We start from the raw sequence: 17,156 nt of genomic DNA, 5'->3' as shown, positions 1-17,156 counted from the left end.
AGTCACTAAACAGGGCAGAATTTTTAAAGGCAATTCTCCCAATTCCTGCTCTCTAAATGGGTGGCGCTGTGGGTTAAACCACAGAGCCTAGGGCTTGCCAATCAGAAGGTCGGCGGTTCGAATCCCCACGATGGGTAAACGGTGTTTTCGTGCACTGCTCTGGTTCGCCAGAAGTGGCTTAGTCATGCTGGCCACATGATCCCCGCGACGGGGTGAGCTCCCGTTGCTCGGTCCCAGCTCCTGCCCACCTAGCAGTTTGAAAGCACATCAAAGTGCAAGTAGATAAACAGGTACCGCTCCGGCGGGAAGGTAAACAGCCTTTCCGTGCGCTGCTCTGGTTCACCAGAAGCAGCTTAGTCATGCTGGCCACATGACCTGGAAGCTGTACGCCAGCTCCCTCGGCCAATAAAGCGAGATGAGCGCGCAACCCCAGAGTCATCCGCAACTGGACCTAATGGTCAGGGGTCCCTTTACCTTTACCTTCAAACAATACAGAAACGAAGATGCAGCCTTCCTTCAAAATTCACACTTTGAATTTTGCAACACACAGTTCTAAATTCGCATAATGTATACAAAAATGCATGTGCTACATGGACAAAAATGTAGTTTATTTAGAAATGCTGGGAGTTGCTGGGAGAATTTCTATTCACCTATGTATAAAAATACGATTCCCAGAGTTCCCAGGTCAAAGGGGTTGACGGTTAAATCTGGGAAAGATTGTGACTTCCTATGCGCTGTTAAGAATCTGCTTTTATCGCTTTCCTCAAGTTTAGGTCCTGCCCTGTGAAACCAAGGAAGTGTCCTGGTTTGAGACTGAGTTTGAGGAAATTTAACCAGAATGGGAAGGAGTGTGAGAGTTCAGCAAGAGAGCACATGTTATATATTCCAGCTGGCGAATTCAATCCCTGACTTAATCCCTTAAATACCATAAATAGAAAGGTTGCATACCTTGCAAAGATCTGTTCCTGGAAGCTTGCAAGGGCTGTAGCCAATAGCTCTATTTATTTATTTATTTATTGGATTTTTTGAAACAAAATGCTATCGTGGTCACTGATGATCTGACAAGGCACTTTCATAGGCTCAGAGTAAAGGGGTTTTCCCAATTGTTCTACCACTGTGGGAACTTCAGCTAAATCAACACAATGGAAGGGGATTCCCTGCCTCAGGGAACACATTCAAACCCAAATTTTCCCCACCCCACTCTCTCAGTCCCCCATATCCTACCCTGTTCTTCCCACCCCTGCATTAACAGAAGGACAATAATTTATAAGGAATGCAGACCATGTATCTATCAAATACAGTAAATATAACGCATTGTTATAAGAATTTTAAGGTCTTTGATCTATAAGAAATGTTCATAAATGCACCAAGCTAAAACATGCACGAAGACAATCCTGAAGCCATTTTGACTCTCCCAAAACTGACCAAATGTTTCTCCGAAAGGAGGAAGGAAATGGTAGAAACCTCCCCATTCTCTCTATGCTCACAGATCCTGCCTTAAGGGCACATTTAAGGTGTGAATGGGGTGAGCCTGGGACCTGGATTCCGGAATTGAGTAGTGAGAAGTTAGAATAACAAAAGAGTTGCCAGGCTCCCAGGTAATCCAACATTAACAGGTAAAATGCCAGACAGGAGATAAACAAATAAAATAAAATAAAATAAAATCCTTCCAGTAGCACCTTAGAGACCAACTAAGTTTGTCATAGGTATGAGCTTTCGTGTGCATGCACACTTCTTCAGGAGATAAACAAGGTACTCAGATTTCTGCTGTAGATCACCCTTTTTCTGTGAAGCAGGTATTACGTGTCTGGGGTGGTGGTCTTGGGCTACACCCCTTCTGTGATGTATGGTATGTATGATGCTTCTGGGGTTTGCCTTGGAGGGCAATTTTAAATGTCTATATCAGGGCAGGCACGCTTTTGTTCTGGGTCCTCCTCCTCTCCTGTGTGAGAGAGAACACCCTATTGCAACAGTCAGTAAAGATCAGGCTTATTAGCTGCTTTGCTTCTCAATATTCTCTGGTTGGCCTCTGTTATTTTCTCCCACCGAGGGAGGACCTCCGAAGAACTCTACAAGGGCTCTTGTATACCCCTTAAGGCAGGGGTAGGCAACTTAAGGCCCGCGGGCCGGATGCAGCCCAATCGCCTTCTCAATCCGGCCCACGGACGGTCCTGGAATCAGCATGTTTTTACATGAGTAGAATTATGGGCGTACCCAGCGCGGGGCAGGGGTGGGCAGCTGCCCCTCCCTAGAAGCAGGGCTGGTGGGCAGAGGCGGAGCACAGACCAGCGGAGCGCGAGTTCGCCGTTCCCGCCCGCTGTGCCGCGCCCTCCCCCCAGCTCCCCGTTGTGCCCTCCGGCAAGGCCAAGCACGGCGGGGAACCAGAGAGCGTGGCGGGCGGGAACGCCGAACTCGCGCTCCGCTGGGCTGTGCTCCGCCTCCGCCCACCAGCCCCGCAGGCAGCGCTGCTCTTGGCCAGCTTCTTCCTTGGTGCGGGGCAGGCTGGCCCCGGCCGGCCGGCCGGAGGGGCAACAGCAGCAGCCCAGCAAGCCGAAGGGAAGCGCTGCTGCTGCTATGTGGGGCTCGTTCCTCAATCTTCCCGCCCTTGCCCGGAAAGAAGTCCCCAGTCGCAGCTTCCTCTCATTTTCCTGCGTGCCCGTGGCATGCTTTTAGGTAATTTTGTGCAGGAGTTTAATGAGCAAACCTCCGCCCCCCCCACCATGTCAATCACCCACATTGATCACTGATAGCCTTTTCGACTCCCAGTGCTGATCTCTGGCCCTGTTTGTGCTGATTCAGCAAATGGCATCAAATGTGTGCAAACAGTCTTTGGACATGCTGATAAGTGAGTCAAGTCACTAGCCTGAGATGAAGGTAGGCTATCTTGCCCAGTGATCTGTGGCAGAGGCAGGAGGCTAATTTGTAGAGCATCCTCTATCTTGCGAAGTGTAGGAGGACTGATTGGTCCATTCTATTCTAGTCTTTCAGATTTCTAAACCTTCCAATCTTAAAGTATAGTTCCAATGATGTTGGAACTTCAACATTCGCAAGGCTCCGGGGGAAGGGAGTCAGACAGCTGTGGTACAGTGCCTGGAAAAAACTCCGTTTTTGATAGGCAGGTGGCTTGTGCCTAGGGCAATCTATGCACATAATGAAAAGCACGTAATAAACACTTACTGGAATTGTACCACTTTAGAATGCAAGGGAGCAGAGCGTAATAATAATAATAATAATAATAATAATAATAATAATAATAATAATAATAGTTTGTTTGCGCTCACCACGTTAAACAGCAGCAACTGACTATGCAAAAAATGGCACACATGAAAATGACACTTGCTTAGATTCCCTTTTGCTGACATTCTCAATTTTTATGCACTGAAAGTTTGGGATGTAGAAAAGGACTCCCATGTGTTTTCTGAAATTCACTCCCACTGCAAGCTTTCCTAGGCTTGTCAGTCAGTAACATCTCTGAACACAGTGATGCAGTATTGTGAGTACCTGTCCATTTCATTTCTCTCCATTTCCTGATTTTTCCAATCTTAAATTTGGTTGTTTCTTCAGCAATTTGCAAATTTTTCCTTAAAAAAAACCCCCTCAAAAAAACTGCAGCCTTTCAATGCACAATTCTTCTAAAGGGAAATCTAGCCACAACCTCTGTTAATAATTGAATCTGCCAAAAGACCGCTCAGCCCTGTGAGGTAAATTAAGCTGAGAGTGAGTGACTGGCCCAAGGTCACCCAGTGAGCTTCATGCCTGTGTGGGGATTTGAATCCTGCTTTCTCGGGTCCTAGTCCAGCACTCTAACCACTGCACAACACTGCCTCTTGCACACAGATACTAACAGAGCTGGTGATGATGGGTTTTAACAAAAGCCATTGTCACAAGCTTCTCCCCCCACCACCACCCTGGCTTGGGTTTGCCCTTTGGAAACACACCCACCTCCAAGCTTTTCTGCCTCAACACTTGTTGCTGCTATTTCTACCTGTGTTTCTTTTCTGCCTCTTTCGAGCTGTGCGCTTCCGGCACAGAAACTGAGAAAGCCTTTTACCTCAAAACCACCAAGTTGAATGTTCTGCAAGGCGTCTGGCTGCTGGAGCGCATTAGGGGGAAGAGAGGCTGAGGTGTTGAAACCTGTGGTTGATTTCTAAGAGGGGACGTGCCACGGGCTGAGGCCTACCAGGAATGGAAACCACACCCCAAGCCATGACCTAAAAGCCACCTCCTTTAACCTTAAGCATGGAGGGACAGGCTGCTCCCCTGCACATCTTCAGAGGGCCTTTTTTCCTGCCTCGCTTCTTATTTTCCAGGACTGAGCCCCAGGCATCAAGTCCAACTGCTTCTATGGCTAAAGGCAGAAGGTTGTGGGGCTGACACAGGGTGGCAACTTATGCACCACCAAAGGAAGGCATGTGTTTGTTTGCATAAAGTCTGCATGTGCTAGTAATAGGTGCAAATGTAGAAGGAATTGCTGGAATTTCCAAAGAAATGCAACCTAGCTCACTGGAGCAGGGAAGGTGGTAAACAGGTGGCCTGCTGCAGGCCTGATGTGTCTGCTGTCTGGATGTACTAACTAGTGATGGGCAGCTTCAAGCCCCTCCTGCTTCCTCCCCAATAGGGTTCTATAGCTTTAAAGCAGGCAGCCCTTCAAAGAGAGAACCACGACCCATGGAAAATGAATCGGGTCAAGAGGGTCTTAATCTTTTCCCCAGCACCATTTTGTGGGAATGTTCAGGGAGGCAGGAGAGGATATATTGTTTATTAATATCCTTCCTAACTTGCGCTAGCAAGTTCTGTAACTTAGCAGAGTTTTACATTCCCCTTTTAAGTGCACAGCAGATAGCTGGTTGCAGGCTTGTTTAAGCCTCTCAATATTAGGTTCCTGGTAAGTTCCCTTATGTCCCTCCTAAAAGAATACCACACGCCACAATCTTGGGTAAAAGAAGTTTACTCACGTCATCAGTTCACAGCTGGATCCCTGAAGGCAGACTTAGTACAGTGGTACCTCTACTTACGAATAAGTCTACTTACGAATGTTTCTACTTACGAATGGAGCTCCGTCCGCCATCTTGGATGCGGTTTAGATAGGATTTTTTCTACTTACGAATTTTTAGATAGGGTTGCTTTGACTTACGAATTTTTTCTCCCAATGCATTCCTATGGGATTCGACTTACAAATTTTTTCGACTTACGAATATGCGTTCGGAACGCATTAAATTCGTAAGTAGAGGTACCACTGTATATACATATGGAACTATCCCATGGGTAGGCAAACTAATGCCCGGGGACCAGATCCGTCTCAATCGCCTTCTAAATCCAGCCAACGGACGGTCTGGGAATCAGTGTCACGGTCCGGTCAGCGGGCATCAGGACCAGAGGCAAGATGGTGGTGAAGAAGCAGGAACAGGTGCAGGGCTGAGGGTCCAGCAGCAGGCAGTTGCAGGGTCAAGGAGCAAGGCAGAGGCAAAGGTCTGGGAGTCAAGGAGCAAGGCATCGGCAAGGTGAAGGTCCAAGGAGCAAGGAGCAAGGCGAAGGCTCAAGGAACAAGAAGCATGGCGAAGGTTCAAGGTTCAAGGAAGAAGCAGCAAGGCGAAGGTTCAAGGGTCGAGGCTCAAGGCGTCGGCAAGGCAAGGGTCCACGGAGCAAGGATCAAGACGTCGGCAAGGCAAGGGTCCAAGGAGCAGGAATTAAGAGGCCAGAGGCAACCAGGCTGGGATAGCGTTGCTGTGGCAAAGAGCTGAAGGGAAATGCTGAGCTTTTATCCCTCCCAGCTCCTGCCACCAGGTGCAGTGAGGTATCAAGTGGCCTCACCTGAGTGACCACTCCTTGCCTCTCCAGCACAAGCTGAGGTCTTCACCTGTGTGGCCACGCCTTGCTGCTCCAGCACAAGCTGAGGCAGGCCCCAGTCCTGCAAAGCACTACAGGCCCCAGAGCCTGACTCCTGCCCATACTCCTGACAATCAGCGTGTTTTTACATGAGTAGACTGTGTCCTTTTATTTAAAACTAGCTGACCCGGCCACGCGTTGCTGTGGGGTTTTCTCTTTTTTGAGAGAGAGAGAATATTGAAATCATTTTCATTTTGAAAGTTAATGGTTTAATAACTTTGTTTTTTGAATTGTAGGATGTAGTCTGTTTGTCTGGATGTTTCAACTTTGTCTTTGTATTTATGGTTTTTTGTTTTTGTCTTCTTATGATTGTGTATTTTTGTTTGTTTGTTTTGGTAATTTTTTATTTATTTTATTTTTAATATTTTAATATTTTTAATTTTTTGAAGTGTGATTTCCTCCACCCTGTTCTGATCCATGACGTTTCCTGTCCCTTTCTCCCCCCACCACTGCCCCACCCTCGGCTTATCCCTGTGATTCCTCCTCTCCCACATGCTCTTTTTACATTTATTATTTGTGTGTGGTGGTGGGTTGGGGGGTGTTTATTGTTGAGAATTTGTTTGGGTTTTTTGTTTTGGGGTTTGGGTTCGTTTGACGGTGTTTGTGGCTCCCCACAGTCGGCTTATCCCTGCGATTCCCCCTCTCCCACATGCCCCTTTTAAATTCAGAGATATATATAGATGGGGATTAATGGATTTTTATTATGTGGTGATTTTTTAGAGGTTAAATTTTTAGAAGTTATTTTCCCCCACCCAGGCAGGCCCCTACCTCCACTTGGCCTAGTCTGGAAAGTGGCCTAGTCTGCAAAGCCGAGGTGAGATACTGTGGAGAGGGCAGGATTTACCTCTGTGTCTCCCCCCACCCTGTTCTGACCCATTACCTATCCCTGCCCCATATTTGCCCCCCCCCCAGGCAGGCCCCTACCTCCACTTGGCCTAGTCTGGAAAGCAGCCTAGTCTGCTGCGGCCTATTCAGTCTGCTGGGCAATGTTGGGCCTTGCTGCTGCAAAAGGCCTGTTTTCAGTTGGTTGCTGTGGATTTTTGTGATGTCATCTGGTGGCGCGGCTTTGGAGGCAGCAGCATGCGATCTGCCTTTCTATTGGATGCTGCTGGAGTCTTCAGAGCTTCTGCTGGTGATGTATAATTTGCGCTTCTGCTTGTGATGGATAATTTTGTGTTTAATCATTATTTTAGGTATGAAAGGTGTGCTTTTGGGGGGGGGATTTACGCCAGATCCCTCCCTGATGGGCAAGGTACACTTTGCCCTAATTTGATGCAATTTGTTCAGCGGTTATGGTGAAAGGCTGTTACATCCGCGCGCGCAATGTCTACATTTTTATATAGATAGATAGATAGATGCATCTCTGGGTTATTTGTGAGGCCTGCCTGCTGTTTTTACATGAGTAGAATGTATCCTTTTATTTAAAATGCATCTCTGGATTATTTGTGGGGCATAGGAATTTGTTCATTGCTATTTTTTCAAAATATAGCCCTGACCCCCACAAGGTCTGAGGGACAGGAGACTGACTCCCTGCTGAAAAAGTTTGCTGACCCCCGAGCGTCCTAGGGGCGAATTGCTCAGCGGAGCCCCAAATCCGGACTCCCCAAACTCCCCGGTAGCGCTAGTAAGTGCACCGGGGTGAGAAGGGTCGAAGTCGCGGGGGCCATTTTGAGCGCCATCGTTGCTCTAGCGAAGGGAAGCTCCGAGACAGAGACGGGGAGTGCTGGATTCTTCCAAAGAAGAAATTAAAGAATTGGACTGTAAGTAATTTGGCTATATAATTTTAAATTTCAATTCGGAACTGGGAGAGAGAGAGAAAAAAAAACCGGAAGCCATCTCCTCCCGCTGGTGGTTTGAAGAAACAGTAAAGCAAATTCCCTAGCCGGGAGTAAAAAAGACTTTTTAATAAGGAAAACCTCAAAGACGAAAGAGTACCCCCCCCCTGGAAGCAGGGTGAAAGGGGGAGCGGATTATACAAAAAGTAAAAATCCCCTGCAAAGAAATTAGAAAAACCCTATTACTCCCTGGAGACCGGCAGCCCATCTGCCCCAGCGAGAGGATTAAGATTACAAAGAATAAGAAAGTTGGATTTTATTATAGACATTTTAACATCATTTGGAATTTTATATGGAAAAGACAGGCAGTTGGCTTTAAAAGTGGATGAGAAAAACAACAGTAACTATTTCCCACATTGCAAGATAAGCAGTGACCTTGACAGGATTGAATGATGTCAACAAAAAGATATTCCCCTGAGTTCCAAAAGACTGTTCTGGAACTCTTGAGGTGCTTAAAGAGTGACATTATTGGAGAGTATCTACAATCACAAGATTCAACGCAGCACACACAGGTGGTGGACTGTGGAAAGGATTTTGTAGAGGACCCTGCAGATGAGGAATATATGGACTTTGAACGGAATGATAATAACAAAGACAATGCTGGAGAAAATAGTGACAAAAACTGTGAGATTATAAAACAAAATGATGTCCACCACGACAGAGAAGAAGATTCCTTACTGCAAAACAACAGGAGGATTGTCCTCCTTCTTCGAAGGGGACGACAGGAGTTGGCAGAACCTCAGATTTACCACAAGAGAAAGGAAAAAGGCAACCAAAGAAGAACGGAAACTCAGGGGGGTTACAATGAGGCTTGGAAGATAAAATATGGGGGGAAAGGGGGTGGGATGAAGAGAGAATGTAAATGAGATTGCTAAAATGGTTTAACGGGATTGAAACAGGACTGTGAACTGAATTTCGCTGGAGGGAGGGGGTGTTGGGTAACGGGGAGGGCAGGGCAGTTGGAGAATAATTATACTATAAATTAGAATTGGGATATGAAATAAAGATCTAAAAATCAAGAAAAGTCTAGTGAGGGGTAAAATAGGCTAGGGCAAAAAAAAAATAGTTGGTGATAATATTAGAGTAAGATATTTTATGGAAGTGATAAAAGTGAAATTTAGAAATTGTATGATGAATTGAAAGGAATTATCACTTTTAAATTAAGGTTAGAATAATTGGTAAAGATGATTGGAGATATGGAGAAATGAAACTGTTAAGATGATTTAAAATAATGAAAATCGGAGAAGGGGGAGATTGGGGAAGCCCCTTAAAATAATGTTATGGACAATAAAAAATTATGTATTTATTTATTTTCTCTCTCTCTTTTTTTCTTTTTCACGTTTTTCTTGGTTTCTTTTTTGTGGGTTTGGGGGTGGGGGGGTAGGGATTTTATTTTTTAATTTCTTCTGTTTTTTTCTTTTTTCTTTTTCCTTGTTCTTACAATATGATAAGAGTATGAAATGTTGGCTGGGCGGACACTCGGCTCTGTCTTCCCCTGTTACCCTGGGGCCCACCGGTGGCAGGGGTGGGCGTTGGGGAGGGGAGGAAGGGTAGGGGAGAAACCCAGCCACTAAAATGAACCACCTTCGACTATTTGCTCAGCATGGGTCTTTCTTGTGGCAGGAGGGGACTCATGGGGGGGGTGGAAGAAGGTGTGAGATTATGATTGTTTACTTTTTTGTATTTTTCCCTCTTTCTTTATGCTTATTATAAAATTAATAAAATTATATTTAAAAAAAAGAAAGAAAAAGTTTGCTGACCCCTGATCTATCCCATATGGAGATAACCCCAGTGTCCTCTCTTGGCTGAGAGCCAACAGAGCAATCATAGCTAAAAGCTGCTCCAGTGACGGAGGAGGTCAAAGAGAGAGAGTGTGCTGCGTGACTTGCCATTTTGTTACCTGGACAGGTAAAGTCACGCCTACCTCTAGTCACATGCAAAAGGAAGTATGTCCCAGCCAGGAGGAAACCAGATGTTTTTGACTGGCTGGACCAAACATTCCCCCATATGTCCACTCTAGGAAAACAAGGAATGTTGTACTTGACTGTTACTTATGTATCAATCCCACACATTTCCCCAATTAAACTCCCAATCCACCGTTTCCATTGCACAAACTGCAGTTTTGAGGATTGGGACACGTAGATAAGGAAAACAGAGGCGCAAAGAACGCTGAGGGGGCCTGACACAGTGCCTTGACGTCATGCACGCAACATCACACGATGTCCTGATGTCACACGTGCGACGTGCACAATGTCGCTCTGCACCTGGCCCCACATTTAGCCTCAACGATGGGGCCCCACCGGTTCCCTCAAAAAAAAAAGTTTGAGGGGGCCCAAAGAGCCTTGCTCCCTCTGGAGCCGGCACCTATGCAGGAAAACTTTACCACCAACCTCTTTCCTCAGCATCGTGGTACCGATGTGATCCACATTTCCCCCTTCTCAGCTGTTTCTCTTTTTAAGTGCAAGACAGATGCTGTTCTCTCTCTCTCTCTCTCTCTCTCTCTCTCTCTCTCTCTCTCTCTCTCTCTCTCACACACACACACACACACACACACACACACACACACACACACACAGTTTCTCATGTCCCAGACGAGGTCTGTTCAGCTTGCAGTAGCAACTGGGCTTTTAGTGTTGCAGCTCCAGCCCTCTAGACTCAATTGCGAGCTAAAAGTAGACAGGCACCTGAAACCATGATGTTTAAGGGCCTATCAAAGACGTCTTTATTCCAGGTTTTCTGAGGGGGGGAGGGGAGTGACTCAGCACCCACGGAATATTAACTGCCTCTTTGCGGAGCAGAGATTATTTTATTGTTTCCTATAAATTCTGGTTTTTGTGTTCTTTGTGGCTTTTAGGAATTTGCCTCTGGCCATGATGCAGTTTCTAAACCTGTTAAAAAATAAATACCAGATGAAGATAATAAAAACAGCACATGCCGCTGGGTTACTGTAAGAATTATTAAGATTACATATACAGTGGTACCTCGGGTTGCAAACGCTTCGTGTTACAAACTCCGCTAACCCAGAAGTAGTACCTCGGGTTGCGAATGTTGCCCCAGGATGAGAACGGAAATCGTTCGCCAGCGGTGCGGCAGCAGCAGGAGGCCCCATTAGCGAAAGCACGCCTTAGGTTAAGAACAGTTTCAGGTTAAGAATGGACCTCCAGAACAAATTAAGTTCTTAACCCAAGGTACCACTGTACTAACAACCCCACCCAATACTTAATATGATTATATCTCATTGCTATCAATAATACTTAACAACATCTTATTCCATCCTTTTATTCTCCCACAGCTCAGTTGCAGCAAGAGTGGTTAAACAATATTGGCTTACCAAAGGAAGCCCACAGAGAGTCATGACTCACCCAGAATTGTTTCATTTCCATTTTCCCCCAAAAGCACCTTGTTTTCCACTTTTCATCCTGGATTGGCCCCATGATTACTTCGTTGTAGTGAAAAGTAGGTGACAGAACCAATGTCTTGAACAGGAAGTCCTGGCATCTCGTTGGAACAACTACATTTTCCCTTAAGTATTTTGTTTGTTACACTTTTTTTCTTCCAGGCTTTTTCCAAATAATTTGGAAAATACTTATTAGTTTCCTGTTTTTTTCCTCTCTCTCTCTCACACACACAAAAACCCCACAACACTGCGAGGTATTCTGGGTTGAGAGACAGCAATCACTCTGGCAGCTTCAATAATACAGTGGAACCTTGGTTTTTTAGCATCTTGGAAGCAGAACATTTCGGAAGCCGAAAATTGCTTCCGTTTTTGAACATGCCTCGGAAGTTGAACAGCTTCCGCTACATTTTTCCCATTTTTTATTATTATTATTATTATTATTATTATTATTATTATTATTATTATTAATAATACCCTGCCCATCTGGCTGGGTTTCCCTAGCCACTCTGGGCAGCTTCCAACAAAATATTTAAATACAATGGTCTGTTAAACATTAAAGCTTCCCTAAACAGGGCTGCCTTCAGATGTCCTCTAAAAGTCTGGTAGATGTTTTTCTCTTTGACATCTGGTGGGAGGGTGTTCCACAGAGCGGGCTCCACTACCAAGAAGGCCCTCTGCCTGGTTCCCTGTAACTTGGCTTCTCGCAGTGAGGGAACTGCCAGAAGGCCCTCGGCACTGGACCTCAGTGTCCAGGCAGAATGATGGGGGTGGAGACGCTTCTTCAGGTATACTGGACCGAGGCCATTTAGGGCTTTAAAGGTCAGCACCAACATTTTGAATTGTGCTCAGAAACGTACTGGGAGCCAATGTAGATCTTTCAAGACTGGTGTTATGTGGTCTCAGGGGCCGCTCCCAGTCACCAGTCTAGCTGCCACATTCTGGATTAGCTGTAGTTTCCAGGTCACCTTCAAAAGTAGCCCCACCTAGAGTGCATTGCAGTAATCTAAGTGAGAGATAACTAGAGCGTGCACCACTCTGGTGAGATAGTCCGCGGGCAGGTAGGGTCTCAGCCTGCGTACCAGATGGAGCTGGTAAACAGCTGCCCTGGACATAGAATTGACCTGCGCCTCCATGGACAGCTGTGAGTCCAAAATGACTCCCAGGCTGCGCACCTGGTCCTTCGGGGGCACAGTTACCCCATTCAGGACACCTGCCTGCCTCCTGTCCCCCAAAAACAGTACTTCTGTCTTGTCAGGATTCAACCTCAATCTGTTGGCTGCCATCCATCCTCCAGCTGCCTCCAGACACTCACACAGGACCTTCACCGCCTTCACAGGTTCTGATTTGAAAGAGAGGTAGAGCTGGGTATCATCCGCATACTGATGAACACCCAGCCCAAACCCCCTGATGATCCCTCCCAGGGGCTTCATGTAGATGTTGAAAAGCATGGGGGAGAGGACAGAACCCTGAGGCACCCCACAAGTTAGAGCCCAGGGGTCTGAACACTCATCCCCCACCACCACTTTCTGAACACGGCCCAGGAGGAAGGCGCGCAACCACTGTATGACAGTCCCCCCAGCTCCCAGCCTCTCTAGACGGTCCAGAAGGATATCATGGTCGATGGTATCAAAAGCCGCTGAGAGATCCAGCAGAACCAGGAAACAACTCTCACCTTTGTCCCTAGCCCTCCGGAGATCATCAACCAGTGCTACCAAGGCAGTTTCAGTCCCATGATGAGGCCTGAATCCCGACTGGAAGGGATCCAAATGGTCCTCTTCTTCCAGGCGTGCCTGGAGTTGTTCAGCAACTACCCGCTCAATCACCTTGCCCAAGAATGATGATGATGATAATAATAATAATAATAATAATTTTATTATTTATACCCCGTCCATCTGGCTGGGTTTCCCCAGCCACTCTGAGTGGCTTACAGCATATCTAAAAACATAATAAAAACATCAAACATTTTAAAAGGCCCAATACAGGGCTGCCTTCAGATGTCTTCTGAAAGTTGTGTAATTCTTTATCTCCTTGACATCTGAAGGGAGGGCATTCCACAGGGAGGGCGCCACTACCGAGAAGGCCCTCTGACTGGTTCCCTGTAACTTAGCTTCTTGCGGTAAGGAAACCAGCAGAAGATCCTCAGAGGACCATAGAATCAGAGCTGAAGGGTGCATCAGAGGACATCTAGTCCAGCCCCCTGCCAATCCACAGGCATTTATATGTATGATCATCGGAAACAAGAGGCAACTTCCTATGTTCCTATACTAGAAATATCTCCATGGTCAGGCGACTGTCACTGCAAGAATTCTAATCAAAACTGGTGGGGCAGAGGTTCGGGGGGTGGGGGGAGAGGGTTACCCAATGCTCCGTTAATGCTCATTGACCCCAGACAAAGCTTACAGCTCGTTCTGCTCCGTTTCAGACTTTTGTGGGATTAAGAAATAAGCCACCAGCTCCAGCCTCGTAAATCATCCTTGATATGTAAGTAAAGGGCTGGTTGCAAGAATGTGGAGAGTTCTGTGCTCTTGCCACCCACAGCTAGTAGCCTTAACAACCAGCCGAAGGGATATCAGAAAACACAAAGGACAAATGATTTTGCACCCACACAGAGAGTCAAGTTGCACCCATCTGGCTCCAGGGATTTCCCCAGGGAAAGTTCCCTTCTGCTGTCCAGACTTTCTCCTTACACCCACACACAGCAAATATTGATTCCCTGAGGTGGTGACAGCCATCTAACCTGAACTCCTATGTGTTCAGCCCCTAAGCTTGGCTGCCCACCCCACTTCCATTATTTCCACCACACATGGCCCTATTACTGTCTGACAGCCCACACACTATTTCCCTTTAGAGCCCACTCAGCATAGCTGCCAAGTACCCCGTTTTCCCCGGGAAACCCCGTATTTTCTTACCGTTTCCCGCATGGCAAAATACCCCGTATTCCCCCGGATTACGGAGCTCCTGCCAGTGGCCATGTTCTTCTGGTGCTGCGCTGGCACCAGAAGTCACTTCTATGCACTTCCAGACATGCGTAGAAGCGACTTCTGATTCCGCTGTGCTCATTTCCAAAATTCCCGCAGTGCCAGAAGTCACTTCTACGCATGTCCGGAAGTGCGTAGAAGCGTCTTCTGGCGCTGCGGACATTTTGGAAATGGGCACAGCGGCATTGGAAGTCACTTCCATGCATATCCAGAAGTGCGTAGAAGCAACTTCCGGTGCCGCGGCGCTGCTGATCCCGGATTTTTCAATCCGGAACTTGGCACCTATGCCACTCAGAGCACATTCTTTCCCTCAAAGAATCCTGGGTGCTGTAGTTTGTTACGGGTTGCTGGGAACAAGAACTCTGCGAAGGGCAAACTACCATGCCCATAATTCTTTGTGGTGGGAAACGTGCTTTGATTGTGCTTTAAAGGTATAGTAAGTATGCAGCCTTATTTTCCTTACAGGGAGGAGAGAATGCACAGGAGTCAGAAGTCTGTCAGAAGTCAAGTCTCTCCTTGTGATGTAACCTCTTGACCCTGAAGTCTCGTCCCTTAATCCCCCGTGATCCCCCAGTGAGAGGCGGCTGCTTGTAGTTACACTGAGATGAGCATAGGAGCTAATTCCTGGGGGCTGAGGAGTCTTCACCCCCCTCAATAAAATATTTGGTCATTGCCATTCAAACAGTGTGCATGTGCCACATCATGTGATCAATTATGCAGGGTGGGGCTTACCTGGGTCACCAAGGTGATTTTTCCCAGAATCACACCCCCTCCCCCCCTTTTTTTGGCCACACACTCAAAACTGAATGCCTATGAGTTAATTGGGCGTAAATTGCGGGCTTACTGTATTTCAGTTTAATTTAGGCCATTGGAGCTCTGGTCTGCTATAAGTAAAAGAAAATATGCTATATTATTCAGGAGATTCCAGAAGACCTGTCCTGCGGAGCATTTCTCTTGATATGCCTGAAGGGAGAATAGATGGCAACAGCTATTTCATGAGCATTCGTTCGGATTTTTTTGCAGGGAGATTAGATGATGTTGCCTCAAAGCAAGTGTCACACCCCACACTTTTCAGTGCATTTCCCCATCCTTTTCCCTTACCCCAAAAAGTCTGATTTTTTGGGGGGGGGGGTGCTGCTGCTGTGCAGAACCTCCCAATCAACGATAACTGTGCAACCTGAATTTTCCAATTTGTGGTTGACTCCCACCCCAAAATAGCGAGTCTGGAAACACACCTTGAGTGTATTAATAAGGGCATCTTTTCCAGAGATCATGAGAATTGAGAGTTCCACTCTCTTCTGTGCTGGACAGCCCACCTCCGAAGAAGAACTCTGGCTGGCTTACTTATGAGATGAACAAGAGCAATAGGAACATTTGCAAGATACACCCCCCCCCCCCCGCCCGCTGCTAATCCTGTCATGTTTGGCTTGTTCCCTTTCCTATTTTTGCACCATGAATTCTAATGCGATTTTGATTTTGATGCTATGTTTTCAACAGATTTGTGATTGCATTTTTTTTCTTAATGCCACTGGCTCTGGATCGGGCAGCAGTCACATTTTGCGAAGGCTGTTGCTGCCCAGTGGAAATTAGCAGACATGTTCAGCCAACAGTTATCTAGTAAAGAGCAAGGGAAGTTCCGAAAGATCTTTGCAGTACACATTATCATCCTTTTGAGCAGCAACAGCAACAAAGAATACAGAGGTCTTTCAGAAGAATATTCTTGCAAAAGATCACAAGACCCCTGCTTTTTAAATTTTGCATGAAGGTGTAATTGCCCTATCAGGAGATAATTGTAGAAAGGACCCCCCCATCGCCAGCCGTTTCCCCATAGAAGGGAAAGTTGGAGTTGGAGACTATCCGGGTCTACGGCTCGGGTGAGATCCAAGGGCCAGTCCAAAGAACAAACATGACTGTGGCAAGCAGCCTCTGACTTGCACATGCCCCATGCCTGGATAGCACGGGTCTGAGCAGTTTCCCGCTTGCCAGCTCTGACCCTGTCTTGTTTAGATTCAGCTTTTCTGCACCCCTAAGCCCTGGGGTCCATCCATGCATGAGGGGGGCCAGACCTGTGTTGAACACTGTGCCATGCCCGCAGCACCAGCCCCCTCCCTCCTCCTGCTCCCCCTTTACCACCATCTCTCCCTCCCAACTTCTTGGCCACAACTTTCTCCCAGATTCCTCAACCTCCCAGATGCTTTTCCTAACCCCAGACCCCCACAGGGACCCTGTGGTGAGGCCAGAAAGAGGGAGGGGGCACAGCTTTGCAACATGGCCCACTGTTGACCTTCAAGGGGACGAAGACTGTGACTTGAGTTTGGTCACTTTTTCAAGGCTCGGATCCAGACATGGGAAGTATCCAGGGTCAGGGAAGGTCTTGGTGGTTTCGAAGAACCAGCTTAATTAATGGACTCTAGGAAAAAGGAAGCGGCAGATCATTGGGTATGGCTAAGAGGGAATAATTTTTTTTATTTTTTTGTGACAAGATCAATGGGAGTTATAGGACTGCTGAGAATTGGGAGAGCAGAACATTTGGAACCTGTGGGAGGGAGAAATGCCTGAGAGGTGGAAATACTCTATTGGTGTGTGTGTGTGTGTGTGTGTGTGTGTGTGTGTGTGTGTGTTTATGTTTATGAGTTTGTGGATGCCAAATCCTTCTACAAATCCCTGAATCCGGCAAGTTTTAAAATTTAACCCAGGTTAGCTTCCTGATGAGGTAATCGCTTGGGTAATGGGCCATCAAGAGAACAAAGGGAGCTCTGTGCTAGATACCAAATGGGTCCTCTCTCAACTTGCAGGTAGTGAGAAGAACAAAAGCCAGAGTTTTCTTGGTGGGGATGTGACTTAGAAGCAAAGCTGAAAGCAGAGGGCCAGAGTCTGAGCAATGTTTGCTTTATATTTGAATCCAAGGCTGCTTGAAGAATCCAAGGGAGAAACAAGACCCATATATATATTTAGGGTATATGGTAAATAATCCATATACCCTAAAGACATCACAGGTTCCTCTGTGCCTCATTCCCAAAAGGAATCATGAACCCTGGGGGAGCACCTCGGACCTCTGGA

At 46.7% G+C, this 17,156-nt stretch overlaps 1 long non-coding RNA gene across 1 annotated transcript in view; it reads right to left on the bottom strand.

The window, feature by feature from the left end:
• The window catches only part of LOC118094184 (uncharacterized), a 30,415-nt gene that overhangs the window by 12,455 nt on the left and 804 nt on the right, over nt 1-17,156 (bottom strand). The gene's annotated exons all lie outside the window — the stretch shown is intronic.

This window comes from Zootoca vivipara, chromosome 12 (genome assembly GCF_965207765.1).
Source record: "Zootoca vivipara chromosome 12, rZooViv2.hap1.1, whole genome shotgun sequence".
NCBI classification, from domain to species: Eukaryota; Metazoa; Chordata; class Lepidosauria; order Squamata; family Lacertidae; genus Zootoca; species Zootoca vivipara.
The sequence above is the reverse complement of the archived record's forward strand: the minus strand, read 5'-3'. Positions and strand labels throughout refer to the sequence as shown.